The sequence below is a fragment of the Carcharhinus amblyrhynchos genome, chromosome 16 (genome assembly GCF_965287045.1).
Source record: "Carcharhinus amblyrhynchos chromosome 16, sCarAmb.v2.hapA, whole genome shotgun sequence".
Classification (NCBI taxonomy): domain Eukaryota; kingdom Metazoa; phylum Chordata; class Chondrichthyes; order Carcharhiniformes; family Carcharhinidae; genus Carcharhinus; species Carcharhinus amblyrhynchos.
In genome coordinates this window covers 55,214,579-55,227,468 of record NC_137339.1, presented here as the reverse complement: position 1 = coordinate 55,227,468, position 12,890 = coordinate 55,214,579, and positions in this window count along the sequence as shown.

Below are 12,890 nucleotides of genomic sequence, written 5' to 3'. Positions count from 1 at the left end.
GTGTCTGATTCAGTGAGTGCCTGATTGACACTCGGTATGGTGGGCCTTCCAGAAAGTAGGCAATGCAGGTCTCTTGTTGGATCCTCAGCTCACGGGCAAAACACCTATCAGCTACAATACATTCTGCTCAGCATCTTCCAGTCCATTTCCACCATTACTGGAAGCCCAGTGAGTGTGAGGGATCAACTTTCATTGATACGTTACATTTTCAATCTCAATTCTCAAAATTTACAAAGCAGAAGACAATCTGTGGACAGTGAAAAGGATGAACTGAAACGGCTGACCTGTCACTTGCAACCACAGTGTGGGGCAGTTTGTTTATCAGACTATGACTCCCAGAAAAAGCTCAGCAATCTTCCCAGGGCAGCCACTGTAAGATTATTTGTTTCAGGAAATGTTGAACCCTTTCTCTAGCACAGATTTATTTCTTTATTGAATGTCATTAAACAGATGTCTGGATTGATGTCGCAGTTCCCACAGTGAACATAAATTCAACAATAATGATGATACACTGCAATAAGCCGGATGTAATATTCCCCTGAAGTCCTTATTGGAGCTGTAACATTCCATTGTGTTTAGCAGTGACTTTGATGAAGGAACTGTGGGCAATATGTGTTTCCTGGTGACATTAAGGTCTGCATTTCTGCCACCAAGGAGTTGGTAAATTTCCAGAATTTGTTTAAAGGGCCTTGTCATGTTTTTGGGACAGAGAGGGACCCACTGACCTGGAAAAGGATTGTAGGCAGCCACGGGGCTGTAACATAGTTGTCTCCGAATTTGTCTCAATTGTGTGAAATTCTATGTTATGATCACTCTTACCTAGGAAATTCTATACTCTGAGGTCAATAATTAAGACTGTCTCAGAGAGACAATATGAAATAAAGAATATAATCCTAAAGGGGGTGCAGGACTTTATCTGCTGGTGATACTTAAGCTTGTACACACTGTCACTTCCTGCCACACTCTGGTTAACATTGTCCATATTACTATTGCCCTGTCCTTTCTCTTTAAGTTCCCAAATTTTCTCTCATATGAACCATTGGCACTATTTAGTTTTCTGTACAAACCTGTGTGTTTTAACCTCTGCAGCGAATAAAGACACAGTCAACTTTAAATACTTAAACACAATTTCCTTTATTCTGTAGCTACTTAAGCAACAGTAAATATTTGAAATGCATAGACCAAACATTCATTATTTGTTACTTCACTCAACTTAAGGTTGATTTCTACTTGCACATCAAAACCTGGCCAGGATTTTGTCACATGGAATCAGTCCTTTGTTCTCTTTTTCTTCCAGTTGTCTCTCCTTGTGAGCTTGGTCCCCGGGCTCTTCACACTGCCTTCTGAACAAGAGTTAGCATAGTTAAACTCCAATAGTTCTTTGATCAGAAACCCCAATTGCATCGCTCGATTAGGCCAATCAAATTGGGTTCCAAGTGGAAGCAATGATAAGGTTCAGGAAAGGTCAGATACTATATGAAATAGGAAGCAGATTCCATGGGAATCTCGGGATTACATCCCCGGCCATGTGTAAGAACAGAGAGAGCAGGATGATAAGGAAACTCAGCAGCTAGATACAGAGGCTCTCAGGAAGGTGGGTTTACTGTGTTGACCACTGGGCTTTGTTCTGGGATAATTGAAGTTGGACCACAATGGGCTACAGCTCAACAGCATGCTCCATGTTTTAATGGGTAATTTAGAAAGTGATGTTAAACTGGGGGACTGGGAAAATAATATCAACCAGAAGCTTGTATAGAAAAGGTATCAGTGTCCACATTGGGATCAACAATTAAAAGAAGTGATCATGAAATGATCACAACAACAAATCAGTGTACAAGATTTCAACTTATTTTTGTATTTCAATGTTATCGTCAAAACATAATCAATATGAATTATAGATAACAAACTGGATCCCACAAAGTTAGATCTTGCTTTGTTCTGTGGCTGCCTGTTAGCAATCTATGGTGAATGTTTTGTTATAATTATGTCAAATTTGAAATCATGTTATGAAATCAGACTCAGTCCAATAGTGAGGGAGTAAAAGGTTAACAGACCCAAAGCTGACAGAACAATTACCTCTATAAACTGCGAGGAAGAGCTCCGTCCACACATGTTTCAATCATATGTATCCGCACACATTTCAATGGTGCCGACTAGTGGAGCAGTAATGGCCCATTGCAATGTTCCATTGAAGCCCAACACAAACTAGACGAACAGCACCTAATTCAGCTCTTTACAGTCTTCTGGACATAACATTGAATTCAATAACCTGATATTGTGAACTCTCTTCACTTTCGCCCCATTTTTTATTTCTAGAAATTTATTTTCTTTTTCTCCATTGATTCATTTTTCCATCCCACTTTCCCTCTTTTTTCCCTTACCTCCCCTCCCTCCCCTCTCCCACCCAGCATGGCCATCTGTCTCAGGTTGACACACTCTTATCTTTGTTCTGCCATGAACACTTTCTGATCTCTTAATGGGCCATTATCAGCACCATTCTTAGCCTTGATCACTACTGTTTACCTTCCCTTTGACATCTTTGCCAATCTCTCCCTAGTCTCCACCTCTCTATCCACCGCTACCTCAACAATATAAATCTCAGCCTATTTCCAATATTCTTCAGCTGTGATGAAGCCATCTAGACTAAACATTAGTGCTGGTCTCTCTCCACAGATGCTGTGAGACCTGCTGAAGTCTTGCACTTATATTGTGTACACAGTCAACATCTCAAAGTAATTCACAATTAACAATGTATTTCCTCAGTATAATCATTTTTGATTTGATTTGATTTATTATTGTCACATGTATGAGTATACAATGAAAAGTATTGTGCCCTGTACAGAGCATACCATTTATAGAGTACATAAGGGAGAAGGAAAGGAGGGAATGGAGAATATATTGTTTTAATCATAGCTAGGGTGTGAAAAAATGTTATGCTGGCTGCTTTCCCAAGGCAGCAGAAAATGTAGACAGAGTCAGTGGCTGGGAGGCTGGTTTGTATGATGGACTGGGCTGCATTCATAACCCTTTGCAATAATGTAATGTACAGCCAATTTGTGCACAGCAAGATCCTATAATATTTATTGAATCTGTTTTAAAGTATTGATTGAGAGGTTACTACTTGGCAGAACTCCTGACAGAGCATTTACTAAAGAAGCAACTTATGCTGTACTGTGGGTGATTGCGGGACAGAGGGAGGATTACGTTATTTGGATTGCGTTTCACACTTGGTGTTGGAAAAGAGTCATAGTCAGGTCAGAGGGAATAGGAATAGGAATAAATGTTAAAATCAGTAATTAAGGATGAAATTACTGCATAGCTACATCACAAGAAAAATGGTTAACATACGCAAAGGGGACAGTATGATAACCATCCCTCTACAAATTCCAGGATGGAGACTGTGAAACAGATGTATGGACCACTGAACACTCCATTTGAATGACAAGCTTCTCACATCTGTTGAATGTAATAGCACCAGTGTTGTTAGCGAAATATTATAAAGCAAAGTGAGAGTTATTGAAAGGCAGACCTTAGTCATTAAAGAATATTAAACAACGGAAATCAAAAGTTAGGATTTGGAATTTCATGAGGAATGTTATGTCTGGTGCTGAAGGTCAACAAGAGGGAGTTGATGTTCCTGTGGGAAAGTGTAGGACACTTGGATCATGCACCAACAGCAAGTTTAACTGGGAAACCAGGAGCTGGGAATAGACAACAGTGACAAGAAAAAAACTCACCAACCTCTCATGGTATAACATGGCACAAGAACAGAGAAAATCTTTGCTTTAAGCAATGGAGTATGAGTATGTGCGTCTTGGCCCTGGAAACAGGACAGAGTGATTCTGGGAATGTGTGGTTCCCAGAGAGTGCTTAAAATGAGCCTAATAAATAAATGGAGGCCATCTGATTATTATTTCTATTTCTCAGTTCTCATCCAAAAGCAGAACATCAGGTCTACATGTACAGTGATTGAATTCATCACCAGCACCATTCTCAGGCCCATGCCACTCCTGAATATGCCATATCCATCATACAATCTCCATTCATTTAGAATTCTATGATTCTATAATTTCACTGTCCCTCTCCCTGGCAATTACCTGAGGTTCTCCTAACAGCATTATGGTCATCCTTGATGCTGAGCTGGGCACCTGACCACATAGTGGGTGTGTGCAGAAGGAAGCCATTTGGCCCATCACGTCTACACTCAGTCTCCAGCACAGCATCTTACCCAGGTGCATACCCCACCCTATCCCCATAACCTCACCATTTACCATAGAACCCTACAGTACAGAAAGAGGCCCTTCAGCCCATCGAGTCTGCACCGACTACAATCCCACCCAGGCCCTACCCCCACATCCCTACATATTTTACCCACTAATCCCTCTAACCTAAGCATCTTAGGACACTAAGGGGCAATTTTTTTTAGCATGGCCAATCAACCTAACCTGCATATCTTTGGACTGTGGGAGGAAACGCACGCAGACACGAGGAGAATGTGCAAACTCCACACGGACAGTGACCCGAGCCGGGAATCGAACCCAGGTCCCTGGAGCTGTGAAACAGCAGTGCTAACCACTGTGCTACCATACCGTGCTACTGTGCCATACCCTGCTAATTCCCTAACCTGCACATCTTGGGACACTAAGGGACAATTTAGCATGATTAATACACACAACCTGCACAACTTTGGACTGTGGGAGGAAACTGGAGCACCCAGGGGAAACCTATGCAGACATGAGGAGAATATGCAAACTCCACACAGTCACCCGAGGCAGGAATTGAACCTGGGTCCTTGGCGCTGTGAGGCAGCAGTGCTAATCACTATGCCACTGTGCCATCTTTTTAATCATTGAATCCCTACAGTGTCTACTTCAATGGTGATGAAGTGGAAATGCTTCATATTTCTGGGTGTCCAGATCACCAACAACCTGTCCTGGTCCCTCCACGCTGACACTATATTTAAGAAAGTCCACAAACACCTCTACTTTCTCAAGAGGCTAAGAAAATTCGGTATGTCTGTTATGAGTGTCACCAATTTTTACAGGTGCACTATAGAAAGCATCCTTTCTGAATGTATCACAGCATGGCTCCTTCTCTGACCAAGAACGCAAGAAATAACAAAGGATTGTGAACATAGCTCAGTCTATCACGCAAACCAGCATCCCATCCATCGACTCCGTCTACACATCCTGCTGCCTTGGAAAAGCAGCCAACATAATCATACACACCACGCATACTGGACATACTCTCTTCCACTTTCTTCCACTGGGTAAAAGATACAAAAGTCTGAGATCATGTACCAATCGATTCAAGAACAGCTTCTTCCTTGTTGCTATCAGATTTTTGAATGGATCTACCTCTTATTAAGCTGACCCTTCACACTAGCTGTGACCGTAGCACTATATTCTGCACCCACTCCTTTCCTCCTCCCCCCGTGTGCTCTATGATCGATATGTTTTTTCTGTATAACAATACTTATCACTGTATACAAATTTGGTCTCCTAGTCTGAGGAAGGACCTTCTTGTTATTGAGGGAGTTCAATAGATTTACCAGACTGATTCCTGGAATGGCAGGACTGACAAGTAATGAGAGATTGGGTTAACTGGCCTTGTACTCACTGGAATTTAGCAGAATGAGAGGGGATCTCATAGAAACATATAAAATCCTGATGGGATTGGACAGGCTAGATCAGGGAAGAATGTTCCCGATGTTGGGGAAGTGCAGAATTAGGGGCCACAGTCTAAGAATAAGGGGTAAGCCATTCAGGACTGAGATGAAGAAGAACTTTTTCAGTCAGAGAATTGTGAACCTCTATTCTCTACCAGAGAAAGGTGTTGGGGTCAGTTCATTAGATATGTTCAAGAGGGAGCTTGACATGGCCCTTGTAGCTAAAGGGATCAAGGAGTATGGAGAGCAAGCATGAGTGGGATATTGAAAGTGCATGATCAGCCAGGATTATATTGAATGACGGTGCAGACTTGAAGGGCTGAATGGCCTATTTCTGCACCTATTTTCTATGTCTCTATTTTTCTAATAATAAATCAAATCAAAATCAAATTAAATAGTGCAGGAGCAGCACCAGACATACCTAAAAATGAAGTGTCAACCTGGTGAGGCTACAAATCAGGACTACTTCTATGCCAAACAGCATAAACAGTAAGTAACAGATAAATATTAGATAAATAAAAATAAAATACTCAGCTGCCTGTTTCCTCCCATCTCATTATACTTCCCTCATTTGCTGCTGAAATCTTCATTCATATCTTTGTTACTTCTGGATATGCCTTTTCCAACCCATCTCTCCCACTTTGCTCTCCAGAAACTTCAACTCATCCATCTCTCTGCTGCCCATGCCTTATCTCTCAGCAAGCCCTATTCACTCAGCAGCTGCTGTGCTCACTGACTACATTGGCTGCCAGTTCACCATTCCTCCATTTTCAAATTCTCCATCTTGTTTTCAATTCCAGCCATAGCCTTGTCTCTCCTTATCTCCAATCCCACTAACTTCCCACTCCTGTTGCTCTGCATGTCCCTCATTCCCTTTGCCTCACCATTGGATGTGTGCCTTCTGTGCTCTGGAATCCCTTCCCAAGCTCCCATTCTCTCTTTCCTCCTTTAAGGTGATTATAAAGGCAGCTTATTTGAATCATGCTTCTGGTCACTGGTCCTGATATTTCTTTCTGTGACTCTGAGTCGAACTTTCTTTAACCATTAAGCTCTAAACCCCTTGAGAATATTAACTCCACTAAAGGGGCTACATAAATGCATGTTATTGTTGTTACTGAAAGGCTAAAAATAGGGTCAGGATTTATATCGAGGGCTCATCTTCAGCCTTTCTAACCACCATTTACATTCCCTTTGTCCTTTTTCCAATAACATCTTGGGCAATTACACAGCCAACACCCCCCTGTCCACCAGCCTTACAGTATAAATCTCATCCCATTTTCTTTGCCTTCAGCTCTGATGAAGGGTCATCCTGACTTGAAATGTTGGCTCTAGTTTCTTTCCACAGATGCTATCAGATCAGCACTTTCTGTTTTTGTCTCAGATTCCACTATCTGCAGTATTTTGCTTTTATATTATATTACTATCCAGGGAATTGGCCTGTTACTGAGAGTCAGGCTTCTTAAGAATAGTTTTTTATTTACATATAGATTGGGACAAGCACGCTAACTCAGAAAGATAATGTTTACTTTGTTTTTCTTTAATTGTCCTGTTAATTTCTGTTGCTACTTTTAATGAATTATGTATTTATTTTCACAAATTACTTTGCACCTTTATATTCTTATTTTCGAAGTAGTATGTAATCTCCTTTTTAGGCAATTTGTGATATCTCACGTTATTCAGTGTTGAACTTTATTATTTTCCCATTCTTCAAGTTTATTAATGTCGCTCTGTGAATTGCTGCAGTCCTCCTCAATATCTACATCCCCCCCCCACTCCACATTGCCCTTTCAACAAGCCCTCGGGATTGACTTGTTTGAATGAGTTCTGAGATGACTAATCAGTCCAATGTGACGGGAGGTGATACTAGTAGGGGCAGGTGGGTGAGTTAGTTTGAAAGTTTGTGCGCTCCCTCCAATATCTCTGCACATTCCCAATAAAGCTTCTCAATGTGTTCATTCCCAAATGAAGCTTCTCTGCATTGATCAGTCATAACAGTAAGAAGTCTCTCAACACCAGGTTAAAGTCAACAGGTTTATTTGGTAGCAAATACCACCAGCTTTTGGAGCGCTGCTCCTTCGTCAGGTGAGTGGGAGTTCTGTTCACAAACAGGGCATATAAAGACACAAACTCAATTCCCAGAATAATGATTGGAATGCAAGTCTTCACAGCTAATCAAACCTTAAATGTACAGACAATGTGAATGGAGAGAGGGTTAAGCACAGGTTAAAGAGATGTGTATTGCCTCCAGACAGGACAGTTAATGAGATTTTGCAAATCCAGGCAAGTCGCGGGGGTTACAGATAGTGTGACATGAATCCAAGATCCTGGTTGAGGCTGTCCTCATGTGTGTGGAACTTGGCTATCAGTCTCTGCTCAGCCACTCTGTGCTGTCACTTTCTTGGAGAAAGCTTACCCAAAGATCAGAGGTCACGGTCATGGGCATTTGGCCCCTGATCTTCGGGTAAACGTTCTCCAAGGCAGCCTTCACGACGCATGACAGTGCGGAGTCACTGAGCAGAGACTGATAGCCAAGTCCTGCACATATGAGGACGGCCTCAACTGGGATCTTGGGTTCTTCTCACACTGTCTGTAACCCCCGCGACTTGCCTGGACTTGCAAAATCTCACTAACTGCCCTGTCTGGAGGCAATACACATCTCGTTAACCTGTGCTTAATCCTCTCTCCACTCACATTGTCTGTACCCTTAAGACTTGATTAGCTGTAAAGACTGGCATTCCAATCATTATTTTGTAAATTGAGTTTGTGTCTTCATATGCCCCGTTTGTGAACAGAACTCCCACTCACCTGACAAAGGAGCAGTGTTCCAAAAGTAGTGGCATTCGCTACTAAATAAACCTGTTGGGCTTTAACCTGGTGTTGTGAGACTTCTGTGTTTACCTCAGTCCAATGCTAGCGTCTCCACATCTTGGTCAGTCATAAGCCAGAGACTCCTGTGAGGTGGTGGGGATGTTTGATCTCTTCAGGATTGTTTTGTGGACGTCACTAAGCATTCAGAAGGCAAATGGTATGTTGGCCTTCATAGTGAGAGAATTTGAGTATCGGAGTAGGGATGTCTTTCTGCAAGTATATAGGGCCTTGTTGAGGCCACATCTAGAATGCTGTATGCAGTTTTGGTCTCCTTATTTGAGGAAGCATGTTCTTATTTTACAGGGAGTGCAGCAAAGCTTTACCCAACTAATCCCTGGATGGTGGAACTGACGTAGGAGAGATTGAATTGGTTAGGATTGTATTTGCTGGAGTTCAGAAGATGAGGGAGTGGGGGGGAGGTGGGATCTCATAGAAACCTATAAAATTCTAACAGGATTTGACAGGGTCGATGCAGGAAGATGTTCCTGATGGTGGGGTTGTCAAAAACCAGGGATCATAATCTGAGGATACAGGGTAGACCGTTTAGCACAGAGATGAAAAGTTTTTCACCCAGAGAGTGGTCATACTGTGGAATTCACTAATGTAACTGTAGAATTCAAGAAGCAGTTAGGTATAACACTTGGAGCAAAGGGGATCAAAGCATATGGGTTTGGGGAGGAGGGAGGATCAGATTTTTGAGTTTAATGATCAGCCACTATCATACTGAATGGTAGAGCAGATCTGAAGGGCAGAATGGCCTCCTCCTGCTCTAATAGTCTATGTTTCTACTGGGAGTCTCCTATAATCGATTTCTCAGTAACACAGGTTTTTCAGGAGTCTAGTGTCTGACACATGAACTACATACGCCATCCAGCAGAGATGGTTTTGAGTGATTAGTGCTTTGTTGCTCAGCAGGTCAGCTCTGACACACGAGGACATGAACATTCCATTAAACACCTGGAAAACTAAAGTTATCTTGTAATCAGCTCCCAAAACACATTCAGGGAGATCCTGAATGAATACTTTGCGTTGGTATTCACGAAGGAGAGGGGTTTGGTGTCTTATAATGTCTTGGAGGGAGCTGTAGATCATTTGAGGGAAATATCCAATACGAGGGAGGAAGTGTTAGGGTTTTTAGAACATAGAACATAGAACATTACAGCGCAGAACAGGCCCTTCGGCCCACGATGTTGCGCCGACCAGCTAAAAAGCAATGACCCTCTAACCTAAACCAAACCCTTTCCATCCATAAACCTATCCACGGATCTCTTAAACGCCCCCAAACTAGGCGCATTTACAACTGCAGCAGGCAGGGCATTCCAATCCCTCACCACCCTCTGGGTAAAGAACCTACCTCTGACATCCGTCCCATAACTACCGCCCCTTAATTTAAAGCTATGCCCCCTCTTGCTAGCTTTCTCCATCTGAGGAAAAAGGCTATCACTGTCCACCCTATCTAAACCTCTAATCATCTTATATGTTTCAATAAGATCCCCTCTTAGCCGCCTTCTTTCTAACGAAAACAACCTCAAATCCCTCAGTCTCTCCTCATAGGACCTCCCCTCCATACCAGGCAACATCCTGGTAAACCTCCTCTGCACCCTCTCCAAAGCCTCCACATCCTTCCTATAATGTGGGGACCAGAACTGCACACAATACTCCAAGTGCAGCCGCACCAGAGTCTTGTACAGTTGCAACATGACGCTGCGGCTCCTAAATTCAATCCCCCTACCAATAAACGCCAAGACACCGTATGCCTTCCTAACAACCCTATCTACTTGATTCCCAACTTTCAGGGATCTATGTACACATACACCTAGATCCCTCTGTTCATCCACATCCATTTAGGTATCATAAAAATGGATAAAGCTCCAGGGCCTGATGGCATTTATCCCAGGCTGCTTAGGGAGGTGAAAGATGAAATTGCTGGGCCTCTGACGCAAATCTTTGTCTCTTCTTTGGACACAGGTGAGGTCCCAGAGGACTGGAGGATAGCTAATGTGGTACGCTGTTTAAAAAGGGCAGTAACCCTGGTAATTACAGACCAGTGAGTTTGACATAGGTGGTAGGAAAATTGTTGGAAAAAATTCTTAGGGATAGGATGTATAAGCATTTGGAGCGTTGCGATCTGATTAGGGATACACAACATGGCTTTGTTCAGGGGAGGTCTTGCCTTACGAATCTGGTAGAATTTTTTGAGGAGGTGACAAAAACGGTTGACAATGGACGAGCTGTTGATGTCATCTATATGGATTTCAGTAAGGCATTTGACAAAGTCCCTCATGGTAGGCTGGTAGAAAAAGTTAAGGCACATGGGATACAAGGACAGGTAGCTAGATGGATTGAAAACTGGCTAGGCAATAGGAGGCAGAGAGTAGTAGTGGAAGGGCCCTTTTCCAGCTGGAGGTCTGTCACCAGTGGTGTGCCGCAGGGCTCAGTACTGGGACCTCATCTTTTTGTAATATATATAAACGACTTGGAAGAGGGCGTACGTGGTGTGATCAGCAAGTTTGCGGATGACACCAAGATGGCAGGATTGGCGGATAGTGAGGAAGATTGTCAGGTGACACAGCAGGGTATAGATAGGCTGGTATACTGGGCAGATAGATGGCAGATGGAATTTAATCCTGACAAATGTGAGGTGATGCATTTTGGAAGGAATAATGCAGGGAGGAGTTACATGATAAAAGGTAGACCAATTAAGAGTATAGAAATGTAGAGGGACCTGGGAGTGCAAGTGCACAAGTCTCTGAAGGTGACAACACAGGTGGAGAAGGTTGCAAAGAAAGCTTATGGAATGCTAGCCTTTATAGGAAGGGGTATAGAGTATAAGAGCTGTCGTCTAATGCTTCAGTTGTACAGAACATTGGTTAGACCGCATTTGGAGAACTGCGTCCAGTTCTGGTCACCTTACTATCGGAAGGACGTGGAGACCCTGGAGAGAGTGCAGAGGAGGTTTACCAGGATGCTGCCTGGTATGGAAGGACTGGGTTCTGAGGAAAGATTGGGAAAACTGGGGCTCTTCTCCTTAGAAAGACGGAGATTAAGGGGGGATCTGATAGAGGTGTATAAAATAATGAAGGGTATAGATAGAGTCAACAGTGGCAGGCTTTTCCCTAGATTGGAGACAACTATCACGAGAGGTCACGATCTAAGGGTGAGGGGGGAGAAGTATAATTTCGATACTAGAGGAAGATTTTTCACACAGAGGGTCGTGGGGGTATGGAATGCGCTACCAAATAAGGTGGTGGAGGCAGGCACGCTGGACTTGTTTAAGGTTTACTTAGATAGGCACATGAGTGAAACAGGGATGGAGGGTTATATATGTCGGTTTTAAAAAGGGACAGAGCCTCGGGTCGATACTGGAAATGTAATACTACATGTTAATGTTTTGTCTCTTTAATCCACAGGTGTCGGTCCACCTTGTTGTCAAATGAGGAGCATGCACACGGTGGGTCGTGCGTGGGCTGCTCTTGGATGTTTTGAGAGTAGCCTAGTACTTTGTGTCGACGTGTGTTCTTAAATCTGGACCAGCAGACGGGCACCACAACAGCTCAGTGACTATCACTGCTAGCTGTGCAGATACATGGATTTGGGCCGGTGTCTGTGGGAGTTTGCACATTCTCCCCGTGGTTGCGTGGGTTTCCTCCCACACCCCAAAGATGTGCTCTTAGGCTGATTGGTGTACCAAATTGACCCTACACTATTCTCCCCTGAATCTGGCTACAGTAGGGATACCATTCGCATACACATGGGGCAAGGTAGGTGTAGGAAAATGCTTTAAAATGGCGGCACGGGCTCGTTGGGCCGAAGGGCCTGTTTCCCGTGCCAGGTTGTTCTTTGTTCTTTGTACCTCCCCCACCATTAAGAATAGCTGTGAGGTCCTGGAACCATGGAAGGAGGTGGCCATTTGGCCCGTTGAGTCAGTAAAACATGGACTCTTTTCCATTTTCCTCCTCGACAGAGGTAGACATCGATGACAAAATTCAGCATCACATCCACACCATTTGGTTTCATCCGACTTTGATTCCACAGTCTAAGTTGTTAATGTAAATTGTGAACAGCAGTTATTCCACTATTTATCTCTGTGGATCATCACTTCCCACCTATTGCCACTCTGTACCCATTCTCTGCTCTCTCGAGCTTTGCCCCATTGTTGTGTTCTACATTATCCTGAAACTAAACTATTGTTCCTCAGCCTTACTTCAATTACTTCTACTTTAATTCCTCATTATTAGCAAGTACTGAACCCTTCTTTGGGCTCCTTGCATATTGGCTAGTAGTCTAACTTTTTTTTGTAGGAATTGTATTCTCTTTGCATATATTTTTTGCTCAATACATTCTGAGATAGTGA